Below are 20,039 nucleotides of genomic sequence, written 5' to 3' on the forward strand. Positions count from 1 at the left end.
ATGCTTATGTTACCCACTATGAAACGATATCCTATTAAGCCTGCTAAATTAACAGAGAACTAAAATGTTTGTATGAGGCCAGCACCCCTATCTGCCTGTCTTCTGTGCTGTGCTCCATTTTCGGCCTGATTTCATCCTGTGTGTGGCTCATCTGCGGACAGTGCATTTTCCCTGGAGCCTTCTCTCAAGGTTAGCTTACACGCCCAGAAAGGGGAAGCCACTGAACTCTGCTGGAACTCAGATGCCAGCAAGATGGTAATGGAAAGAACCTTTCTCCATATAGTTAAGGCCATCTACCACAAGCCAGAGGCAAATATTGTCCTCAATGAAGAAAAACTGAAAACCTTTCCACTAAATTCTGGCACAAGAAAAGGCTGTCCTCTCTCACCACTCCTGTTCAACATAGCACTGGAAGTACTTGCTATAGCGATTAGGCAAGAAAAAGATATCAAGAAAAGATATCAAGAAAATCCAGATAGGAAAGGAAGAAGTCAAGTTCTTGCTGTTTGCAGATGACATGATACTCCTCCTAGAAAACCCTAAAGTCTCTACCAAAAAGCTTCTAGAAACAATAGACTCATATAGTAAGGTGGCAGGCTACAAAATTAACACACAAAATTCAATGGCCTTTCTATACACCAATAGTAATAAGGAAGAAATGGACATTAGGAAAACAACCCCATTCACAATAGTGCCACACAAACTCAAATATCTTGGAATTAACTTGACTAAAAATGTGAAGGACCTATACAAAGAAAACTATAAAACTCTGCTCCAAGAAATGAGAGGACATGTGGAAATGGAAGCACATACCCTGCTCATGGATTGGTAGAATCACATCATTAAAATGGCAGTACTCTCCAAAACATTGTACAGATTTAATGCGATCCCTCTAAAGATACCCATGACATTCTTCAAAGAAGTGGATCAGGCACTTTTGAAATTCATTTGGAACAATAAACACCCTCGAATAGCTAAAGCAATCATTGGGAAAAAGAATATGGGAGGAATTACTTTCCCCAACTTTAAACTGTACTACAAAGCAATAGTTATCAAAACAGCATGATATTGGAATAAAGACAGGCCCTCAGATTAGTGGAATAGGCTTGAATACTCAGAGAATGTTCCCCAGACATACAATCACCTAATTTTTGATAAAGGAGCAAGAAATCCTAAATGGAGCAAAGAAAGCCTCTTCAACAAGTGGTGTTGGCACAACTGGATAGCCACTTGCAAAAATGTGAACTTAAACCCCCAGCTAACATCATGTACAAAAGTTAAATCCAAATGGATGAAAGATCTCCATATCAGACCTGAAACCATAAGATATATATAGAACAACACGTAGGAAAAACACTCCAGGACATTGAGACTAAAGGCATCTTCAAAGAGGAAACTGCACTCTCCAAGCAAGTGAAAGCAGAGAATAACAGATGGGAATATATTAAACTGAGAAGCTTCTGCACCTCAAAAGAAATAGTGTCCAGGATACAAGAGCCCCCAACTGAGTGAGAGAAACTATTCACCCAATACCCATCAGACATGGGGCTAATCTCCAAAATATACAAGGCACTGACAGAACTCTACAAGAGAAATACATCTAATCCCATCAAAAATTGGGGAGAAGAAATGGATAGACACTTTGACAAAGAAGAAATACAAATGGCCAAAAGACACATAAAAAAATGCTCCACATCACTAATCATAAGGGAGATGCAAATCAAAACAACTATGAGGTACCACCTCACACCATAAAGATTGGCACACATCACAAAGAATGAGAACAAGCAGTGTTGGCAGGGATGTGGAGAGAAAGGAACTCTTATCCACTGCTGGTGGGAATGCCATCTAGTTCAACCTTTATGGAAAGCGATATGGAGATTCCTCCAAAAACTTGAAATCGAGCTCCCATATGACCCAGCTATACCACTCCTAGGAATATACCCTAGGAACACAAAAATACAATACAAAAACCCCTTCCTTACACCTATATTCATTGCAGCACTATTTACCATAGCAAGACTTGGAAACAGCCAAGATACCCTTCAACAGATGAATGGCTAAAGAAACCGTGGTACATATACACAATAGAATATTATGCAGCTGTCAGGAGAGATGAAGTCATGAAATTTTCCTATACATGGATGTACATGGAATCTATTATGCTGAGTGAAATAAGTCAGAGAGAGAGAGAGAGAGAGAGAGAGAGAGGTGCAGAATGGTCTCACTCATCTATGGGTTTTAAGAAAAATGAAAGACATTCTTGCAATAATAATTTTCAGACACAAAAGAGAAAAGAGCTGGAAGTTACAGTTCACCCATGAAGCTCACCACAAACAGGGATGAGTTTAGTTAGAGAAATAATTATGTTTTGAACTATCCTAATAATGAGAATGTACGAGGGAAATAGAAACCCTGTCTAGAGTACAGGCGGGGGTTGGGTGGGGAAGAGGGGGAGGAGTGAGATTTGGGACATTGGTGATGGGAATGTTGCACTGGCGATGGGTGGTGTTCTTTACATGACTGAAACCCAAACACAATCATGTTTATAATCAAGGTTTTTTAAATAAAAAATAAAAAAAATTAATCTATTTTTTAAACTGTTAATTATAGTCTCTAGAAGGACTCCTCAGTTTTTTGCTTGTTTGAATTTTTGCACCCCTCCTTTTTTCTTTCTTTTTTTTTCTTACCTTCAAACAGAACTACATAACTTGAACCATTGTCATGCCTCACAAATTGAGGGGAAATAATGGAGGGCACCAAGACCAAACAGTAGTAGGAACATTGAGTAGAATTAAAAAAATGATCAGACTTGAGCACCAAATCTAAAGCCAACTACAACAGAATCGATATCCAATCTACAACAGGCTAGACAGAGAAGGAACCACTTATACTAGCAGCCCTGGTGGCATAGCAGAGACAATATGGGATGCATGTTAGGAACAGGGGTGGAAGGATGTCAACACTGGTGGTGGGAGTGCCTCTGATTCAGTGTCACTATGTACCCGAAATACTACTGTGAATGATTTGTAATCCACTTTGTTCAAAATAAAATTTATTAATAAAAGAAAACAACATCTATCTTCAGAGTAAAATAATAGTTTATTTTAGAATTAAAAAATATATAATAAAAAATAACATGATTTAGAAAAGCAAATTTCTACATTTTACTTGAATTGGTATTTTTCAACAAGGACAAATTAAAATTATTACTAGGTTGAAGAAAGTTTAGTGGTAATTGCTATAGCATCCATTTAAAATGTTAAAGATAAAATGTAAGAAGTTTGAATACATTAAATATGTTATTAGAAAATATGTTATTAGAAAAGAATACTGAAAAAAAGAAAAGAAAAAAAAAGAAAAGAATACTGTAACTCAAGATCAGTTTAGCTCACAGAAATAATTCTAAAGTTCTCATCACTGATAAAAATAATCACCCCAATCTCTAAATAATTCAGAATTAATATGTTCATAGTAGGAAAAAGGGTATTATTCCACTTGATTCTAAAGACTAATACTATTGGAAGTACCTCATATACTAAAGATGAATTATATTAGAAATTTAAAGTAACAAAATTATTAAAATGATTCAAAAATGATGTATACTACACAAAATACTTTTTGTAATAATATTCAGCAAGAGAAAAATAAGCCTGGTTTCAATATAAAAATTATAAAGCTAATCCCTCAAAAAAAAAAGCCTCAATCTGTTAAGTAGACATCTCCAATTTAAAATACTTTTTTTTGTTTTTGTTTTTGTTTTTTGTGTGGGGCACACCCAGTGATGCTCAGGGGTTACTGCTGGCTATGCTCTCAAAAATTGCTCCTGGTGACATCTCCCACCCTGAAGGTAGGTCATGTGGAACCAACCTAGACTCCAGGGAAATAGGCACCAGTGGTCCAGCCTTGACTCCTGGATCCCAGACATAAAAACAACAGAGTTCTCCACAACAGCTCCAGGAATCAAATCCCCTCCAGGGCATTCATACTGCTGCTTTAAAGCCAACATGCGCCAGTTCTAAATTGATAACCTGACAACAAGTAAATGGGAACAACTAGATCTAAGAGCAAGTTCCTTCCGCATCAGCCAACAATAAGACAAAATCAGAAGACATGTCACCCTTTAATCTGTGCAAAAGCCAAGATCACTATATACAGATGACTGGTTGTTACAATCAGGACTGATCAGTAAGTATCCTGGGACCAACATCAACAAAACAACAACAACAAAAAGCTCTAACCTAGGTTTTGGTCTAAGATCTGTTCAACAAACAAGATCTCCAATTCCAGAGGTCTGACTGAGACAATCGCAACTGAACGGGTCTTCCGGAAACATAACAAAAGACTCTATCCCAGGCTCCATCCTAGGAGCAACATAATGACCAAGAACACCAACTACAGAAGATGGATTAAAACGACACTGAAGAAGCAGAACTGCTAGAACCACAAAGAAAGACTCCATCATAGCTCCATTCCTTGAGCTGCACAGTCACCAAGATCTCTAGATACAGAGGTCTGATTTTACCATCCATGACGAAGCAGAAGTCATTCATACAACACAAAATCACCGAGGGGAGAGTAAATTATCATGCAAGGAGTCTATAGTTAATCCCATGACAGTATACTTCAGGGGTGGAGAAACCCTGTATCTCCTAGGCCAAGGGAATTCCCTCTATAATATCCCCAATAGTTACTGTGCCTATGCAGGGGGCAAGGGGGAAGCAGAAAATAATCATTTTTCCACATATATATTTGATTGATCGATTTTTGAGTTCCTTATTTTGGTGTAGATATTGAAGTTGATGTCTCCATTTTTATTTTTTTTATTTTATTATATCTTATCTTTCTCTTTCTTTTTGCACTCCAGCATGATTCGATTTCAGAACCGAGACTATTGAGTGGTGCGTGTCTTTATTGCTGTAGTGCTTACTGGATATTTAATTTGACATTTCTTTCTGTATTGTTGTGGTGTTTCAATTACCTTTTTTATGTCCTCTCTCAAACTGAGGCTGATAGCCTTTAGAAGGACTCTGCCCATTTTCAGTATATTTGATTTTTTTCTTATTTTTTTATCCCATTCTATTGCTTTTCTTTCCCTCAAACAAAACCACATAACTTGATTTATCTAGCTCAGCCTCTCAAATAGAGGGAGAAACAAGGGAGGGTACTAGGATCAAACAGATATATGATCACTAATAGTAAGCTAGGGGGACCACCTACTCTAGCATCCCGGGAACGAGGATGGGGGAAGACAAATTTGGTGATGGGTATTCCTCTGATTCAATGTTAATATGTACCTAAAATACTATTGTGAAAGATATGTAAGCCATTATGATCAAAATAAAAATTTAAAAAAATTGCTCCTGGCTTGGGGTAGTATATGGGATTCTGGGGATTGAACCAAAGTCCGTCCTGGGTCAGCTGCATGCAAGACAAACGTTCTACAGCTGTGCTATCACTCCAGCCCCCAAATTAAAATATTTTTTAAAATGTTCCTGATAGTAAACTTCCTGTTTCTATCCTTTAAAAAATTTTTTTTGAGCCACGGAGCTCATTTCTAGTGAGGCTAATGAACCATAATGAGGTGCTAGGGATCAAACCTGGGTTAGCCACATATATGGCAAGCACCTTATCTTTTGTACTGTCTTTATGATCCAATAATCAGGAACTCAACAAACGTGTACTATGATATTTAATCTCACTGACAGTGAAAATATAAGTATAATTAATGAAGATGTAGTAAAACAATTGTCAAGAACATGTCAGGGGAATCTTTCTTGCTTTGCTTCTGAAAAACTAACAGTTATCAGGAAAAGGCTAACAAAATTCTCACAGCACACTGATTAGTCTCAAGTCACTCCAACTCAGAGACCAGCACAGATGGCATTATAATGGGCACTGAAACCTATACTGCAGTGGCCACAGGATGCCAGGCCAGCACCATATGGAGGGAGAACAGTAAGTGTGGATTCTGGGAACTTCCTAAGCCCTGGAAATGAAATGAAATATATGACAAAAAGTTAACATAATGCCTGGTTCTCTAAATGCAATGAGACATAACACCAAGAAACATTAGTGAAATTAACAAAAGTTCAAGATAAAGAATGTCGATTCTATCTAGAGAAAATAAAAAATATTAATTTATAAATGTAATTCCTTTGAACAACAAAACCTCACAGCAGAAATTCTTTAAGCCAGGTGAATTAGTAGTATTTCAAAATTACTGAAAAATAAAAGCTGCCATCTAAGAATATTCTATTGAATAAACCTCAGATATGAGGAAAAATAAAAACTTCCCAGATAGACAAAAGCTGTGATTTCACCACTAGATATCACTAGGATATTCCTTACAAGAAATCTTGGGAAAAAATGACAGCCTTTTATACATAATAACCCCCCCCCAAATGTTCTAGTTTGGAATGATAAAACAAAACACTATTCCACACTGCCTATGAGAGACTCACTTAAGCTACTAAAACAGACATTGACTTCAAGTGAATGTATGAAATCTAGTATTCCAAGCTAATGGGAAAAATAATATTACAGAAATCGTTACACTTTTATAGCTCAAAGTCTTTTTACTTGCTGTATGCATAATTATAGAATAAAATGTCCACTGTGACCATCGAAGAAAACATGAAAACTTGATATTTGTTAATATGTATGCAAGAGTTTTCCTGTCCTTTTCAATCCAGTTTGTTCCAGTTAGACTTTTCAAATTTCAAAATTCTCAAGTTGTAACACAGTAACTATTCTCTGTGCTTACATATCCCTCATATTCCAATAACTTATTTTTAAAGTTATTCCTCAAGTCATCCTCATTATGTTATATTTCACTGGCCCTCTCTCCCATACATACATACATGCTTCTTTCTCCAAACAGGTAAGCATCTCAGAATCACCATGTTCCCAATTTTCCCAGAATGACTCCATTGATTTAGCTTTCTCATATAGATTATTTCATTCATGTAGAATGAACATCACAACACTGGAAATATAATTATCCCTTTGTCCTGAAGATGCCCACATGTACATTTTTACTTGATGTATGAAATTAAAGCTAATCTCTATAATAGTAAACATGCAAAGGTTTGGCAAAAACAACAAAAAACAAGCTAAAAATTACATACATTTTCAAAAGTAAAGCATAATGGTCTAAATTATTATCTGGCACACAAAATATATTCTATTAAATATGTAGGTTAAGATTTCTGGTTAAAATCTTGTAGACATGAAAGACACCAAGGTTTTGACTATGGAGAATGGCATGAAGAAAGTGATTTTAATATAGAGCAAAAATATTATAAAATATTTTAAATAAAATCTAACTTATGTTGTTAATTTTAATGTAGCTTTTCAGTAAAATAGTGTAGGATATGCCTGAAATTTGATTTTTATAGCCATTTCTCAGATTTTTATCATAAAAATCTTTCTTTAGCATCTCAAATAATTTTGTTCCTTTAAAATATTATAGCAATTATGTTCTGCATAATATAAAAATTAAAATAATTAATCATCCACTGCCTCATGACAAAACTTCTTTTCCTTCTTGACCTATATACATTTTAAGTTCTTACTGTAGTTTAAATAGTTGTTGCATTACCCAACTAAATTTTGAGTCCTTATGCTTAGATAATTTTCTAATAAGTCTTGTGCTTTCTTCAATACATCAATATTTTCTTCTACATATACCCTCAATACAAGTTATGGAATTAATTTGAGATCATGATTTTTTTCTTTTGGTATACAATTGATTCAATTTGTCACAAAATGTTTTTATTGAAATAAATATTAATTTTGTATTTACTATGATGGTAACTACGTCAGTAAATAAAGAAATGCCACATATTTTGCCAATATTACTAAATTATAAACATCAAAAATTAAAAGCAAGCAAAAGTGATTAAGATTGCAAACAGAAGTTTAATTTTTGCTATCAAGGGGACAAGTGGTCTCAGGAGCATTGATTAAAAATAAAAAGGGTCATATCTAAATAGTCAAGCCATAGTCAACGACAATAGAATCAAGAGACCCAAAATATAGCAAGTTAAACACAAAATGGACCTGTTACACTAGTAGTCCAGGGCTAAGGGTGGAGTTATCAAATGCATGCTGGGAACTCTAGTGGAAGGAGGTGGTGGGAATTGCCTTAATTCGTTATCTCTATATGCCTGAAATACAACTGTGAAAGACTTGAAATTAACAATGGTATCAATAAAATTAATATAATAGCTAATATTGACAGGTTAATAATAAAAGTTTTTATTTTTAAATTTTACCATCTGTTCTTGCTTCAAGTCTGCACCATGTGGAGAACTGAGAGGTTACTTTAGTTAGAATAAATAACTTTGGCCATAGTCCCAAGAAACAATGACTTTGATCTGTAATCACAAGAGTAGTTGTAGAAAAATATATATATATAAGTAAAGGAATGGATCAGGCAATTCTTCTACAACTTAGAAGTTTTATTTTATTGTGGAAAATCACCTGCTAAACAAACCCACAATTTGGATGGTTTTATATGTAAAAACTAGTAAGGGAAGAGGTAAATCTGTGGTGAAGCAGAAAATGTACTGCTCCCTAGCAGTGCATGTCACCTCAGGCAAGATTATGTGGCATTGTAGGGAACATTCTACCAGGAAAAACTGGACAGTCCCTTAATTTCAAGGTTATATTATTCATTATGTGTGTAGGCACATTCCCCTTCTCAAGCCCCTCCATGTGAATCCTTTGTTCTAAAGAGATATGTATTAAGTATGTTATACATGATCAGAATAAGTAGAAATAGAGAAGCTTACTAAATAAAATGCCCACGAGGCCACCTCCCCCCATTCAGGCTTATTTTTTATGTAAATCTGACACATGGAAAGTAACATCTTCTTCTTCTTCTTCTTCTTCTTCTTCTTCTTCTTCTTCTTCTTCTTCTTCTTCTTCTTCTTCTTCTTCTTCTTCTTCTTCTTCTTCTTCTTCTTCTTTTATTTGCAACTGCTTTGTGATGGGATTGAAGTTATTACCCCATGGGAAGATCACCTACATCATATTAAGATACACCAAAACTTAGTAACCAAACTTACATGAGATAAAAATGATTAAATTATCAGGCCAAAAATTAAATAAAATGCAACTATAGTTAATATTATAAGAGATTTACTTATGAGTTAAACCATATATAAAAGTATGCTAGCATAATGTTAACAGAAAGGTGATAATTTGGGGGGGCAGAGTGATGGCTCAGTGGTAGGGCATTTGCCTTGCACACGGCTGACCCAGAACGGACCTCAGTTGATCCCCAGTGTCCCATATAGTCCCCCGAGCCAGGAGCGATTTCTGCTCGCAGAGACAAGAGTAACTCCTGAACGTCACCAGGTGTGCCCCAAAAAACGAAAACAAAAAACAAACAAAACAAAAGAAAGGTGATAATTATAAGAAATAATAAAAATCTATAAATCATGGTATTATTAGCTCATTAATTGAAAAAAATGGAACTGAGAATAAAATCTTGGAGTTGGAAGTTATGATAAAAGAGTCTTCCAATGCTATAAAGCAAAAATAGAAAATACAAATCTTAAAATGTGGCACAGCTACAAGATATGCCAAATCTGTAATATTAATACAAGGAAAAAAAACGAAAGGAACAGTAACAATAGTTGAGGTGTTAATGGCTAATAATTTCTTCTAGCTTAACACTCTGAAAGCATATTGCCGATTCTGTTAATTAAGCCATATCCAAGTGTGAACAGCTAGTGTGGTACAGCAAGTGTCAATATGTCAATGTCAGAAATAAATTCACATGTCCTGGAAGCTTAGAGAATACCAATCATGTTAAGTACTAATGGTGCTATATAAAAGAGTAATTTTTACATGCAACTTCAGAAAATGAAACACAAATATTTCACTGGTTATAAAATTCAACTACAGAACAGCAAAGACAAGAATTAAATCCAGTTACTTGGGAAACATGCAAAAAGAAAGTAGATAAAAAATATTTTTAATAATAAGGAAATTGCTACAATCTAAAATCGTCTGCCTTATGAAATTATTCTTCAGAAAACTAAAGAATGGTATACATTTTCAAACAAATAAAAAATTAAAAGGAGTTTTACTTTGCAGAAAGTGATAAAAAAAAATAAGTCAGAAACTTATTTATGTGAAGAAAGAATTATTTCAAAAAATGTTTGGTAGTAACGAAAGTGAGAATAAAACAAACGTGTTTTCTTTTGGTTAATATATCTAAAGAGAAGTGTATTCTTATAACAAAAACAATATATATGAACATAAAGACCACTTGAGTGACCAGAGTTGAAAGAACTAATATTATTTAAAAAAGTACTCCTGGCTGGGGCCAGAGTGGTAGCTTAGTAGTAGTAGTAGTAGTAGTAGGGTGTTTGGGTTGCCTTGCACATGGCTGACTAAGGACGGACCTCAGTTTCATCCCCATTGTTCCATATGGTCCCCCAAGCCAGAAGCGATTCCTGAACGCAAAGCCAAGAGTAATCTCTGAGCATCACTGGGTATGACTCAAAAACAAACAAACAAAAAGTACTCCTGGTACTTATAAAGTGACATAGGTTGTTTGAAAATACATTTTGTCAGTTGCAAATGCATCTGGTAAATGCTAGGAAAATCACCAGAAGCATAAAATATAACAGCCTACAAAAACATAAAATATAAGGTAAAATTATAGAAAATATTAAAACCACCAATGAAAAATTATAAAAAATAGAAAACGTAACAAAATTATATACATTTATCCAACCATATCAATAATCACTAAAAAATACACTAAAAGACCATAAGATAATGGTATTTTATACACTAAAAGACAGAAAACATAAATCAATAAACAAAAAATAACTAATGCAAGTGACAAGTATTTCATTCAAATAATTCAAAAGAGAATATATGTGTATATATTCATAAAAATTCAAATTTTAGAGCAAATATACTTTTCAGAATTGAGGATACTATTATATAACAAAGTTATTTTTTTCATGGAGATATGAAGACTATTAGTGTGCACTAAGACATCAAAACATTTGAAGGTAAATTTGGTACAACTACAAGGAGAAACATACAGTTTTATAGATGCTACAGTACTTTCGGAAATGGGCATATCAGTAGACAGATATAGTTGAATTAAGCAATTTCCCTTGGCATTTAATGAGCAAATTTGTCTTGGTAAATCTATAAATAGGAGAATGTACACACTGCAGATATAAACACTTAAAATCACATCCTTTGTGACATAAGCAAAGTTCTCTACTTCCTAAGAAGTTGGCTCTTAATATATATTATGCCTCTACTATAATTTTAGTTATTTTAAGTAATTTTGAGGCCCGATAGAATGCTGGAATTACGGTACTTGCCTTGAACATGTACAACTTCAGTTCAATCTGGTACCACATATGGCCCATAAAGCACTGCCAGAAGTGATCCCTGAGCACCATTGGGTGCTGTCAAAAAACAATAACAAAAAAGTTACAAGGTTAAATTACTTTACTAGTATAGTGTAACCTAGTGTTCTATGCTTATGATTCAGCTGAGCATCTTGTGAAAATCTGAATTAAAAAATTAAATTACTGAGATACAGAATTAAAAAGTTGTTGATAGTCAAGTTTTGGTCATACAATGTTTCAACACCCATCCCTTCAACAGTGTTCATTTCCCACCATCAAATTGCCCAATTGCCCTCCTGTCCCTCATCCCACACTCACCTTCAGTCTACATCTAAGAAGACAAACAATTAACTTCTCTCTTTTTTTCCCTTATTCCCTTTTAGGTAACATGATTTACAATACTGCTACTGAAAGCATATCTTACAAATTCTCGGGTTATCTTATATTAAAATTTATTTATTATTAGTTATTTTTGATATATATTTTTTAATAAGGAAGTATTACCCTTCTAAACTCAAACACATTCAATACTTAGTATAGTACATCAAAGGTATATCTTGTTCTTTACAGTAAGTTCTCTGAAAACATTATGACATAGTTACAGGATACACACAAAATTAAATATATCAGCATAATGCAACTACTCAGTACTGCATACAGTGCATTATTTATAAGATGCCACAAGGACACAATTCTTATAAATTAACATGGATTGTTCTCAGGTTTGTGCTATTTATACCTTATAGTAATAGTGACCATCAACTATTTTTAAGGTTTTGAGTCAAAGGAGCACTGTAAAAACAATGTTAGTGTGGCAATTATCCTTTGCATGGGCCCACCAAAGTATGGGGGTCATGGAAAGGAAAAACATTGGCCTACATACAAGGAGACCCTACCCCTGAAGTTTCCTGACAGAAGACCATTTCTAGGCTCCAGGCAAACCAGTTTGTCCAGAGCGAGTATTAGTTATAAAGATGGCATATTTAACAACTACTAAGAGAAATGGAGAGATGGTACAGTGAATATTTGTATATCTCCAACCCAGGTTTGAGCTCCAACATTAAATATGGCCCTGAACAGCACAAGGTATATCCAAAATTCAAATAAGTATTTTTAAACAACTTACTGAATTATATAGGAATATAAATTTCTTTTTAAAGGCCATATAATTCTCTTGAATCAAATTTGGAAAGCAAAATATCTAACTTAGACTTTCACAAATCTGTAAAGCAGCCTTAAGTTTTATGTGAAATAGCCATTGTGAAATAATTTTATAGAAGAGGAATTGTTGTAATATCACTTAAACTTTAAAAGACTTATAAAGTCAGCGAGACTGTGAGCTTAAACTATGTTAATATGTTATTTGATTTATGGTGCTATTTAATTTTTCTGTCATTTCAATGAATCTTAAATGCAAAGAAAGGGAATATTCTTTGCCTTGCTGCAGGCAGTATTTTGATTTGCCACCCTGATAACTAAACCCAATGAAAACTATTGTAGCTTGTATCTCCTTTTTTTTTTTAAGAAAATTATTGAAAAGTAAAAAAGCAAAATGTTTATAATAGTATATCACTTACTAAGAACTCTGCTTAGGTAACAGAATCTCAGGATTCATTCCTAAGAACTCAGAAAAGATACACAATTATTTTAGTGCCTAACATTCTCCTTAATGCAAATCTTATTTCTTCATAGTATTGTCTCTAATGTTAGTAAAGCTGACAGTAATAAAATATTAATTCCAGGGTCCATTAGAAGTAGGAAAAAGCAGCAAAAGAAGAGCTAGTAGTCCAAAGGAAAGGAAAATAAAAATTGTAGGAATATTTAAGTTAAATTTACTGCCTTATGTTTTAGAACAATAATTTGGTTCATCTTTGATTTAAAATGTTCATTAAACAATAGATCATAGTTGTGTTTCAATTACCTGAGAATTTAATAGGACCATGTAATTCTTAACAGTAGATTTGTATTTATTTAGAAATAATCTTAGAATATAAGCTGTCATAGGTTTGCTCAATACTTCCTAAAAAATGAACATTTTACAAAAAATTAAAAATGTTGGGACCAGAGATAGCACAGTGATAGGGCATTTGCCTTGAAAGCAGCTGATCCAGGATGGACGGTGGTTCGAATCCCGGCATCCCATATGGTCCCTTGAACCTGCCAAAAGCTATTTCTGAGCACAAAGCCAGGAGTAACCCCTGAGCACCAGCAGGTGTGACCCCCCAAAAAATGCTTTCCCAAATTGGTAAGAGACACTGTGTTTCACATCTATTGGCCACCTCTTAACTTCTGGAGTTGAAGAATGAATGACAAGTGGAGCCTAATGTTTCTGTAATCACCGAAACTTTAGTTTGCTAAATTAGTTAACTAGAGAGGACTGTGTAAAAGTTGAAATATTATATACCTGATGTGGGATTCAGTTAATCAGGCATGACAGGAAGGAAAGGAACACAATCATAATACTCAGCAGAGTAAGACAGTCCATTTAAAATGGTAATATACTCAATTGTATTATTTCACTTCTGATATCCCCCTGGCATTTGCTCTTGTCAGTCATTTGGCATGGTTTGTTAGATGAATACCAAAACAATCATAACAAGCAAATAAATATAAAAGTCTAAAAAAAAATTCTCCCTGCAGGAGCTAAAGCTGAGCCTGAGTGACAGATACTCACTGATTCACTGATGAATGAATATTACTTTGTTATTGTAGAAATAAGAATTCTTTCTTCTTGACTGAATTACACACATTGCAATTTTCTTATATATATATATATACATATGAATATATATATATAAAACAAAGAGAAACACAATACCTAGGGAATATTTCATATTACACTGGCTAACTAATGAAATTAACTTCTTATCCTAATGTTATGGAAATACACGTCTGATTTAATATTCAGGAAGTATTATTGAGGATCTGAAATATGTCAGTGTAATGTGTCCACCTATGCGCAAACCACCTGGTCAGAATTTGACATTGTTCATTTACTGCTTAAATAACTCTGATAAGCACTAGGGAAATGAGAATTCCATTCTATAAGAAGTAAAAATGTTCTGGGAAAACCCAGGGCACTGATGCTATCAGTTGAAACAATTTCAAAGACCAATAAAGTCATGACAATAAAAATTAAGTTTCAAGCAAAATGCTATGTGTTGTTTCTGTAGAAAAACATTCATCAATTCAAACAAATTATGCTTACATGTGTAGCTCATAACAATCTCCCTCTTGACTGTTAAGGCTCTCAATAATAAAAAGCTAATCTATATAACTATCAAAAGTAAGCCTTTGGGATGTTGATTGTCCCCACAAATAGTGCCTGCATAATGCATATGTTAGCAGTTAGCTTTTTCACCATATGGCTATATGAGAAAATGTAATAGCTAGGTAAAGGAGCAAACTTTTTCCTATTCCCAGCACTAGATCATTCAATTTTCCTTCCAAGTGTGCCTTGTACAATCATATCCCTCCTGTGGGCCATCTGACGTCCAGAGTTTGCTTGGAACTACCGAGAATCAAATCCTTCTGCTAACTTTATCTGAGTCTCACTTTCTATGATTCTCAATAATCAGAATTCTCATTTTAGCAGAATTTCACTCAGAATACCATGCATTGTTGTTATATATTGAAGTTTTTTGAGCCCTTTAATTCTCAAAAAAATTCAGAAAGGAAACTGTAGCTGCAATAAAGAAGCTCTGTGTGCTATTAGCCACCTCAAAGAATTACTAAAATTCAAACTTATACTACTATAGTCCTTCCTAAACTGTTCTCTAGTATTAGAAAATAAACTCATTATTTTTCTACAATTACATTTTAAATATAGTTATTAATTACTTAAAGGTATATATACCTACAATTTAGGATATTAAGATATGTAACTTTGGAAATAATTCAATCCTATTAGAACAATGTGAAGGTTACACAGATATATAAACCACTAGATCAATCATAGTCTTACTAAAGGATAATAAAACAACTTAATGATTCAATCACATAAAATATTAACCTACATTTGAAGATATTATATCATTTTGTCATTATGATTTGAAGAAAGGATGGACAATAGGAACATCAGAGACCAGTCTATGAATAGGAGAAAATATGTTTTGAGCGGAAAAAACTACTACTAACACTTCTAAACTCAAGTAGTTTAAAATATTTGAGACTTGGTAAATGGTTCAATGTGAAGAAAACAAGAAGTTTCTCTCCTACCAGTCTATGATAGAAAGCTTGCCACAAAAAGTGGAGCAGTATATTTAGAAAAGATAAGGGACCACTCTGACAATCATAGTTTGAACTGATCACTCTGGACAAAACTGGGTGTTGGATGAAGATAAAGCAATATGCACAATACCCCTTCATTAACAATAGTGCAAACCACATCATCTAAAAAAAGAGAGAGAAAGAAGAGGAGTAAAATGTCTGCCCTAGAGATAGGTAGTGGGAAGTGTAGGAGTGGTGATGGGAGATATTCATGGTGAAGGGTGGTGTTCATTTTAAGACTGAAACCCAATCATGAGCAACTTTGTAATCAGTGTTTAAATTACAAAAAAATTCCCAGACAGACCTTTGGAACTGTACGTCATGGTTGTTGTGCAGGTCATAGCTCACATTCTAGACTAGGGCTTTTTTATTGGTCCCAGGATACATACAGTCTGGTCATGGTTCTATCAGCCAGTCGTCTGTAGATCGCAATCTTGGCTTTTGGACAGATCAAAGGGTGACAAGTCTTCTGATTTTGTCTTATCATTAGCTGGTGGGGTAGGATAACCTGCTATTAGGTCAAGTTGTTCGCATTTTCCTCGTTGTCAGGATATCATTTTAGAGCTGGCCCTTGATGGTGTCCCAGCAGTATTAAGGATGTCCCAGACGGGATTTGTTTCCTGTAGCTGTTGTGAAGAACTGTGTCATTTCTATGTCTAGGATCCAGGGTTCAAGGCTGGACAAATGATGTCTCATCACCTGGGGTCTAAGTTGGGTCCACGTGACATATTTTCAGGATGGGAGATGTCCCTGAATTGTATAAAAAAAAAAAAGCCCTAGTCTAGAGTGTGAGCTATGGCCTGCACAACAACCATGATCTCCAGTTCCAAAGGTCTGTCTGAGAAAATGGCAACGGTATGGGTCTTCTGGAAACATCCTAGGATCAACGCAAAGACCAAGACAACCAACCACAGAAGAAGACGGATTAAAATGACATTGAGGGAGCAGAACTTCTAAAACCACAAAGAAAGACTTCATCATAAGTTCCACCCCTTGACTTGTGTAGATACCGAGACCTTTAGATACAGAGGTTGACTTTATCACCCAGGATGGAGCAGAGGAATCTTCCAAACAGCATGAAAGCACCAAGAGGAGAGTAAGTGAACCTGTCCAAAGTCTATAGTTAATCCCATGACAATATACTCCAAGGGTGGAGAAACCCTGTAGCTCTTAGGCCAAGGGAATTCCTTTTTGAATGACCCCAATATTTACTGTGCCTGTGCAGGAGGGGAAAAAAAGCACAAACCAATTTTTCTCTCTTTTTTTTTAATTTATCTATCTAGTTTTTGTTGTTTTCATTGTTTTGATGTGGTTATTAAAGTTGTTGTCTCCATTTATATTTATTTATTTATTTTCTTCCTTTCTTTTCTCTCTTTATGTGCTCTGCATGTTTTTATTTCAAGATCATGGCTTTTACATGGTGCTTACCTTTATTGTCTGAGTGTTCACTAGATATTTTATTTGACACTTCTTTTTGTACTGTTGGGGTGATTCACCTTTTTCCCCTTCATCTCTCAAACGGATGATGAGAGCCTCTAGAAGGACTCTGCCCATTTTTGGCGTATTTGATTTTTACCCCAGCTTATTACTTTTCTCTTCTTCAAACAAAACCATGTAACTTTATCTATCTAGTCCCGCCTCCCAGTTACAGAAGGAAATAAGGGAGCTACCAAAACCAAACAGGTGAAAGACCACTAAGTAGCAAGTTAGGCACAGAGGAGACCAGTATTCTTGCAGCCCCGGGAGGAAGATATGGGAGGTAGGATGGGAATGGAGGTGTAGGGAGAACAATTTGGTGATGGGAATCCCCCTGTTAACATGTACCTAAAATATTATTGTCAACAATATGTAAGCCACTATGATCAAAATAAAAATTATATTAAAAAAATTCCCTCCTGAAAAGTATGCATATGTAATGTTTAGTAGATAAAATGTTCTAAACTCAATGACCCATTAAATGCCATTGACCCAATGAAGGTTATTGCTTGAGAGGACAGAGTTAAACTCAGATTTAATGTTTAGCATGTTTAGAGATATGCAAATAGAAATTATAATAAGATAACATTTAGCACACAATATTGATAACTATTAAATATACAGAAAATCAGAGACCAGGGAGATAGGACCCCATCATCTCCCAACACCACTGGCTGTCTTGATCTCTCTGGCACCACAGTCTCTTGCATTGAGTCATTTACCTACTGGCCAGGAGTCTCTGCAATGTTTGGGAAGCCCATATATATTCATAAAAAAAATTTCAAAGAAATAGAAGACTTTTTCACCATTGATGTAATATAGAAGAGAATAGATAGAAGAGTAGGACCTTTCCCTCAAAATATAAAATATGAAATTTATCTTATGATCTCCACTTCTGGGCATTTTGTTTTGTTTTGTTTTGGGGCTACACCCAGCAGCACTCAGGGGTTATTCCTGGATCTGTGCTCAGAAATTGCTCCTGGTAGGGATGGGAACCATGTGGTATGACAGGAATCAAACTCACGTCCATCCTGGGTCTGTCCTGGCTTGCAAGACTTATGCCCTACCACTGTGCTTTTTCTCCGGCCCCACTTCTGGGCATCTTAAGAAAGATTTGTACAACCATTTACATAAAAATATTCACAATAACCAAAATATGGAAAAACTCTGGTTCATTTATGAATGAATAAACTTAAAATAGGTAAATATATGCAATAAAATGTTTTTAGTATTAAAATAAAGGCACATATAAAAATGTTATACCATGAATGAATATTGACAACAGTATGCTGGGTGAAATCAGCCACTCAAAGGTCAAATTCACAGTAAGCCAACAAAATTGTAGTTCTCAGAGTAGTAAAGGTGGAAATGGGAATTTTATTGTTTAAACAAGAGTTTATATTTCATAAGATGAAGTGAACTTGAAGAGGTTACAAAAGAGAGAATAATACTACTGCTGAGCTCTGTGCTTAGAATATGTTACATGCATTTTAACTGCATTTAAAAGTTTATGATTCTAAGTTTGTTGATTAAACTGGGTTGTGAGTATTTTAGTTGTGGGGATTCTCCTATGACATATGTAAACTAAAACACAATCATCTGTTGAGACTGAGGGAAGATATTATTAGGATCTGAAGTTTAAAAATGGAAAGGTGGTCTGGAGCATAGCACAGAGGTAGGACCTTGCATGTAGCAGACCTGGGACAAGCCTAGGTTTGATTCCCTGTATCCCATATAGTCCCCTAAGTCTGTAGGAGCAATTTCTGACAACAGCACCAGGAGTAACCCCTAAGTGCCACTGGGTGTGTCCCCCAAAGCCCCCCCAAAAAATGACTAAATAAAAATGGAAAGATTCTTCTATTCATTTCACCTATTTATGCACCCGTATTATGATCATGACTACTTCTCTATAAACTCTAACTAAAGTCTTCTGTAATATTAATGTATATTTTGTCTATAATACCATCATGATTGTAAGCTAAAATTAAATTGATATATTCTTAAATTTACACACCAACTCAACACTTTCTTCAGTCAAATGAGACAACAGTTTAAAGGCTGTACATTGTTTCCTGATAATATGTAACCTGATTCTAACAATTACCAACAGTTAATTGGGTATTAGGATGCCTTTGTTAAAAAAAAAAAAAAAAACTCCTCCTAATTTGAAAAACACAAGCCTCAAATTTGTATTAGGTTCTGGCTAAGGGAAGATGTAGTTTCAGCAACTATACTTTGGTTCCCAGATTGATGCAATAGGGATAGAGAGTCAGAAAAAGATATTAAAACAACTGTGCAAACAACAGTGTCTAAAAAGAGAAAAAAAAAAAAAAAAAAAAAGAAGTGGGGACAAATGCCTGCCACAGGCAGGCAGGGAGGAGGGTGGAAGTAAAACCAGTGACATTAGTGATAGGAAATCTTCATGGATGAAGGGTGGCCTACATTGTAAAACTGAAATTCAATCATAAACAACTTTGTAATCAAGTTGTTTAAATAATAACAAGAAAAGACATGGTCTACTCACTTGAAGCTAATAAAGTTGAAAATGAAGATTTCCCTCCTAAATGATTTAAAACTCAGACTCCTTAAATAGTACACAGACCACTTGAAATCAGACTGTTTTTTATGCCCGTGAGATAGTTATTCTTAAAATGTAGAGAGTAGTTTTTTTTTTCCCCCAAGAGCAATTACTGTGTAATTTTCGCTTCTAGGACACAGGTGCCCAGTAGTCTGAATGTGCTATCCACATACTAGGTATTGTTCCCCAGCAGGCAATTTGCTCTTTCATAAATGTCTTCTTCAGCAGGACTGAGGGGTGACTGATTGGATTGGGTGTCACACTATTATGTTGGCTTACTAAAGTGCATCTGGAGAGTCTGTGGTGAATACCATTTGTAG

This window comes from Suncus etruscus, chromosome 4, assembly GCF_024139225.1.
Source record: "Suncus etruscus isolate mSunEtr1 chromosome 4, mSunEtr1.pri.cur, whole genome shotgun sequence".
NCBI classification, from domain to species: domain Eukaryota; kingdom Metazoa; phylum Chordata; class Mammalia; order Eulipotyphla; family Soricidae; genus Suncus; species Suncus etruscus.